Source organism: Arachis hypogaea, chromosome 12 (assembly GCF_003086295.3).
Source record: "Arachis hypogaea cultivar Tifrunner chromosome 12, arahy.Tifrunner.gnm2.J5K5, whole genome shotgun sequence".
In the NCBI taxonomy this organism is placed as follows: domain Eukaryota; kingdom Viridiplantae; phylum Streptophyta; class Magnoliopsida; order Fabales; family Fabaceae; genus Arachis; species Arachis hypogaea.
In genome coordinates this window covers 60,836,539-60,842,981 of record NC_092047.1, presented here as the reverse complement: position 1 = coordinate 60,842,981, position 6,443 = coordinate 60,836,539, and the positions used below count along the sequence as shown (strand labels likewise).

Genomic DNA, 6,443 nt, shown 5'->3' with positions numbered 1-6,443 from the left:
CTCATGCTGGACCAAATTGGGTTTGGATGGGTATGTGACTATAACCCTCTCAATACTTGATTTGGGAAATGCATGTGGTATAATCAGTGACCATACTTCATCTCTTCTCATGAGCAATTGACCAAGGAATTGGCTATTGATCAAGATTTGAGAGATTGAATTGCAAGAAATTGTAATTCAATCAATTAAGATTGCCAAGGAGATCAATGAGTGCATTGATTGAGGAAGAGATGAAAATGAACTTGATCCGGAGAATTGCAACATCTCCTAAGCCCAATGAACTCCCCATCTCTGATCTTACCCATTCTCTTTAATTTCTGCCATTTACTTTTATGAGCAAATCCCCCATTCCCATTTACAATTCTGTAATTCATTTTCAGTCATTTACCTCCAGTCCTTTAATTCTAGCATTTACTTTTCTGTTATTTACATTTCCGCCATTTTATTTTCTGCAACTCTCAACCCAAATTCTGGATTCGCTCAACTAGAACATTCTTCTAATTAAAGTTGCTTGATCAATCAATCCCTGTGGGATTCGACCTCACTCTATTGTGAGTTTTTACTTGACGACAAATTCGGTACACTTGCCGAAGGAAATTTGTTGAGAGATAGTTTCCACCCGCATCAAGTTTATGGCGCCGTTGCCGGGGATTGATTGTGCATCAACAATGATTAAATTGGAAGATCACTAGATTGAGCATTTTTACTTTGTGAATTTCATTTTTTGTTTGAGTGATTTACTTTCTGTTTTAGTTAAACTTCTTCCCTTCCCCCTCTACTCTTTTGTTTTTCTTTGTTATTTTCAATTCTGTTTGCTAACCCACTAACTGTTTGATATATTGCATCACCCACAACTAACAGTAATTCTGACAAAAAAAAAATACTCTCTGCACCTATCTTTTCTTGCTTACACTTGATGGTTGTATGACAGGGAGAAGAAGCGGGGCTTCAACTTCCTTCGATTCTGAACCTGAGAGGACCTTCCTTAGATTAAGGAGGGAGGCAAGAGGAAAGAAAGTGGTTGGTGCTGAGAAAGAAGAGGAATTCTTTGAACTAAACATGGAAGACAACATGGAAAACCATCATGAAGAAGAGGATCACAACCATAGGGGAGGAGGTAGAGCAAATCATGCTGGGGAGGATAGAAGAGTTTTGGGCTCTTACATCAATCCAAACCCAGGCAATTGTGGAAGTAGCATCCAAAAGCCAACAATCTTTGCCAACAACTTTGAACTTAAACCACAGCTCATCACCCTTGTTCAGAACAACTGTTCGTTTGGAGGAGGTGTTCAAGAAGACCCCAATCAACATTTGACCACCTTCCTGAGAATATGTGACACAGTGAAGTCTAATGGTGTTCATCCTAACACCTATAGACTGCTCTTGTTTCCATTCTCACTTTGGGACAAAGCAGCCAAGTGGCTGGAATCTTTCCCAAGGGAAAGCTTGACAACTTGGGAAGACGTGGTGAACAAATTCTTAGCAAGATTTTACCCTCCTCAACGAATCAATAGGCTGAGAGCTGAGGTCCAAACTTTCATGCAACAAGATGGTGAGACTCTATATGAAGCATGGGAGAGGTTTAAAGACCTAACAAGGAGGTGCCCACCAGATATGTTCAACGAATGGGTGCAGCTGCACATTTTCTATGAAGGGCTCTCTTATGAGTCAAAGAAGGCCGTAGACCATTCATCCGGAGGATCTTTGAACAAGAAGAAGACTATTGAGGAAGCCATAGATGTTATTGAAATAGTAGCAGAGAACGACTACTTCTATGCTTCCGAAAGAGGGAACACAAGAGGAGTAATGGAGCTAAACAATGTAGATGCTCTGTTGGCCCAAAACAAGCTCATTACCCAGTAGCTGGCTGACCTCACCAAGAAGATGGAGAGGAACCAAGTAGCAGCAATCTCAACTTCATCAACAACCCAAGAAGGAGGGAATGAAGAAGTAGAGGGTAGTCAGGAGCAAGCCAACTACATTGGGAATTCACCAAGGAAAAACTATGATCCATACTCCAAGACCTACAACCCTGGGTGGAGAAACCACCCAAACTTTGGGTGGGGAAATGAGCAAGATCAAAACCAAGACCAGAGACGTTACAACTCCAACAACAATGCAGCTCACCAGCAATTCACACAGAGGACATCTCAACACCCCCACAACAACACTTCTCCACACGCTTATCAAAACCAAAACAGCACATCTGCTCCGAATCACCCATTAATTGATGACAAGCTCTCTAAGATTGAAGCCTTACTTGAAGGAATATGCCAAGAGATTCAAGAAAATAAGGTGTTCAAAGAGGAGGTGCGAGCCAATATTAAGAACCAGGGAGAGACCATTAGGAAGCTGGAATTCCAGGTGGGATATTTAGCTGAGAAGATCCCCAAACCTACTGATAGCTTCCCAAGTGACACGGAGAAAAACCCCAAAGGAGAAGCAAAGAAAGTAAGATGGGAAGATTGTAAAATGGTCACTACAAGTGATCAAGAGACTGAAGACAAGCAAGGCACACTTTTCGAACAACCTGAAGACAACTCAACAAAGGAGGAGGATAGAGATCACCAAGAACCAGAAATCTCACAACAAGAGCTGCTGAAGCTCTATGCACCCTTCCCTCAACTGCTCAATGGTGCTGTGGGAAAGAGAATATACTCAAGGTTCCTAGACTTGTTTGCATCTCTGCATGTAAACATACCATTCATCAAGGCAATTCAACAAATGCCTGCATTCATCAAGTATATGAAGGAACTTCTTCCCAGGAAAAGCTCACTCAAAGGAGGCCAGACTATAGTGATGAACAAGGAATGCAGTGCCCTTATTCAACCTGAGTTGCCTACAAAAAGAAGAGACCCAGGGAGTTTTCACATCCCTTATGCCATAGGTGAAACTATGTTCGATAGAGCACTATGTGATTTGGGGGCCAACATCAACTTATTGCCCTTATCCCTGGTGAAGAGGCTGCAGATCAATGAGATAATGCCCACAGATGTAATCATCAGACTGGCTTACAAAACTCAAAAGCAAGCAATAGGAGTGGTGGAAAACGTGTTGCTAAAGGTTGGGAAATACTTTCTCCCAACAGACTTTGTCATCCTGGACATGGAAGAGAGTCACACTCATCCAATCATATTGGGAAGACCATTTCTAGCTACGACCAGAGCACTTATCGATGTAGAGAAAGGGGAGCTAATATTGAGAATCCATGATGAACGACTCAGCTTCAATGTTTTCAAACTCTCACAAGAAACAGATCAAGAGGACAAGGAACTAAGCACAAATGATAATGAGACACTGAAGGAGGAGACAAGCATTGAATCACAGCCAGATCATTCTGAGATCCCCTTAATTGATAAACAAGGAAAACAGCAATTGCCACAGCTCAAGAAAAAATTGGAGGAACCTAAACCTCTAGAGGCAGGTAAAGACAGCATCACAACCTCTTTAGAAAAAGAGGTCACCAAGGGGAAGGCAACCTCAAAAGAAACAAAGAAGAAGGTACCAAGGAGGTGGAGGAACAAGAAGATCCCTACGGAAGACTTCTCTCCAGGGGATATAGTTGTCTCAGCTTACTTCCTAGATATTCCCCCTAATCTCCCTACTGTATCATCTCAGTTACCTAAGGTCTTCACTATCAACAGAGTTCTTTCCTTGGAACATGTGGAGATCATTGATCCAACCAATGGATATAAGTCCACAGCAAGAGGGGAGGACTTTAAGCACTACCAACCACCCTGATGAGGGAAAAACGTCAAGCTAGTGACGTTAAAGAAGCGCTTCATGGGAGGCAACCCATGTTTTATATGTTTTTAAAATAATGAATAAATCAATGTTTATGAATTTCAACCCAAACTTGACAAACACTTGGTGAAATCTTTATCATGCAGTATATAGTGAAGAACAAGTTTGGTGTTCCAAGTAAACCAAGATGCATGCTAGTCTTGGGAGCTTTGAACAAAACTTTTCATCACATTGCTTCAAACTAAGTTTGGTGTCACCCCATGGTGCCACCAAAATGCATAAGGATACACAAGTAGTTAGTTAGTTGAAATTCATAAATAAACAAACTCTTTTTCTTCTCTTTATTATTCTAGCCGTAGAGTTTGATTTTAATGATATTAATTTCCTTATTTTAAATCTTTATAGGAAAAGAAAAGAAGCATAAAAAGGGATTGATTGGACAATTAAATGGGGGGAGATTTCGCCACTTAATGAAGAGCACTACACACATGTCTCAAGAGGGAACGCATGGGGAAACGTTGCCATGCAACATTGGAGAAGGAAGATCCTTGAAGACTGAACCAATCACTCTCATTAAGTGATGATCCTTGTCCTTCCTTCATACACAACCCCGACCGTCTATCAAGCAAAAATTCTTGCAATCCACACCTTCCATCCACTCATGATCTGCCTATATAAGTGAACCTTAGTGCATGATCATTCCTCACACTCAAATTCCCACTCTCCACACTTCATACTTTCGGCTTGCTCAACCCCCTTCATCACACTCTGTCTTATCCAACCTATTCCTCATATATCCATATCCTCCAACCCCCCTCAAAACAGCAACTCAATTCATGGCATCATCAAGCTCAAAGAGGCAAAAGAGGAAGGAACCCATGGAGAGTGTTCCTTTCGATGAGAAGAAATTCAAAACTGCCTTTCATGAACGTGAATTCGAACGGATAAGGGCCAGAAAGATATTGCCAGAGTTAATCTTCCAAATCAATGCAAATGAGTCACCACAAATTCTGGAGACGAACATAGGGGGTGGCAATTGCTCACAAGTCCAGAGGGGAAGATCAATGGAAACCTCATCAAAGAATTTTATGCAAATGTAGTAAGAGAAGATAAAACCAAGGCCCCAACCTTCAAAAGTTACGTGAGAGGAAAGGAGGTGGACTTTAGCCCAAATGCCATAACAAGAGTTCTTCACCTGAAATCACCTCATTTTGATGAGGACAGTTATCAGGCAAGGATAAGTAGAAGCCCTGATAATGATGAGCTCTCAGAGATAGTGTCAGACATCTGTGTTATAGCAGCTGACTGGGAGAGGTACACAGATGGGAGATCCAAGTTCATCAAGATGAGAGACCTGAGCCCTGAAGCCAAGGGGTGGTTTGAACTCGTAAGGAGGTCTATTCTACCAGCTGCAAATAATTCAGAGGTAAACATCAATCGAGCTACTATGGTGCATTGCTTAATACAAGGTGGGGAAATCAATGTGAATGAGCTCATCGCCGAGGGGATTCAAGATTTGGCTGAGAAGGTTGATTCAGGTGCCAGGCTTTGGTACCCCAGCACCATTCTCCGCTTATGCAACAAGGCCAAGGTAGTATTTGAGGACAGCAACCCAGACTGGGTGAACCCAGGGAGGCCAGTTATACTCGAGCGATTGGTTTATACTATACCTGCTCAGCAACAAAGAAGACCACAAATAGGGAAACCAAAAGCAAAAGAAAGAGTTCACCAAGAGGAACCTCATCAGGAGGAATATCAACAAGGAGAGTATTATGATCCAGCTAACTTGAACATGAATCACCTTCTAAGAGCCATTGAGGATCTGGGGATGAGACATATGGAAGGACAAGAGCAAATACTGAACCTTCAAACCAACTGGCTGAGCCAACAGGAAGCATGGCAAAAACAACAAATAGAGCAGCAGCAGAAACACTACTCCCGGCTCACTCAAGCCATCAACCAAGTGAATGAGAGGCAAGAGCTTCAAGAGAAGCACTTGCAAGAACTCAACCAGCGGCAGATAGCCCAAATGAAAACTTTCAATGAGTTCAGTGTACTCAATGAAGAAAGGCAACTACATAGGGAGGAGTTCTATGTGAACACTCAAGCCAAGTTGAACTACATGACCAGTAATATGCATCAGCTACACTATGCCATCCCTACATATGATGAGGTCCAAAAATATTTTGTAGAACAAGAAGAGAGAAAAGTAAAACAGCAAAAGGAGACACTCAAGAAGAAGATGGAAGATGGTGGTTTCTGGAAGAAGCTGCTTGGAAAAGGCAAGGGAAGTGGAAGTACAAGCACTCAAGAGAGACACAATGAGGACAAGGAAGGATGGGAGCATGGGCATCCACATGAATGACAGGTGGTGGAGTTCTTTTTGGTCCATGTTTTCTATGCTTTAAATAAGGAAGATCTTGTATGAAATAGAACTTGCTTCCATGTTATGTTTAAACCTTTTTCAATTATGTCTTTTAAGTTTTTGGTATTGAAGAAAGTCTCTGTGTGCTAGTCTTTATGTCACTGCATCCTTACTTTACTTACTTGTATGCTTGTCCCTTTTAATCAAATGAAGAGAGAATGCTTATGTTTCAAAAGACCAGAGTGGAGTTCACACTATGGAGTACATTCATGAGTTTGTGGTATGATCATAAGTTAGCTAAGTTGGTTCAACCATAAGGTGGGATGACAACTAT

At 41.7% G+C, this 6,443-nt stretch overlaps 1 non-coding gene across 1 annotated transcript; it reads right to left on the bottom strand.

Moving 5' to 3' along the window:
- Positions 1 to 1,512: 1,512 nt before the first annotated feature.
- On the bottom strand, positions 1,513 to 1,619 carry LOC112731235 (small nucleolar RNA R71). The gene has a single exon (XR_003167024.1). It is a non-coding gene; the product is annotated as a small nucleolar RNA R71 (small nucleolar RNA).
- Between the last annotated feature and the right edge of the window lie 4,824 nt (positions 1,620 to 6,443).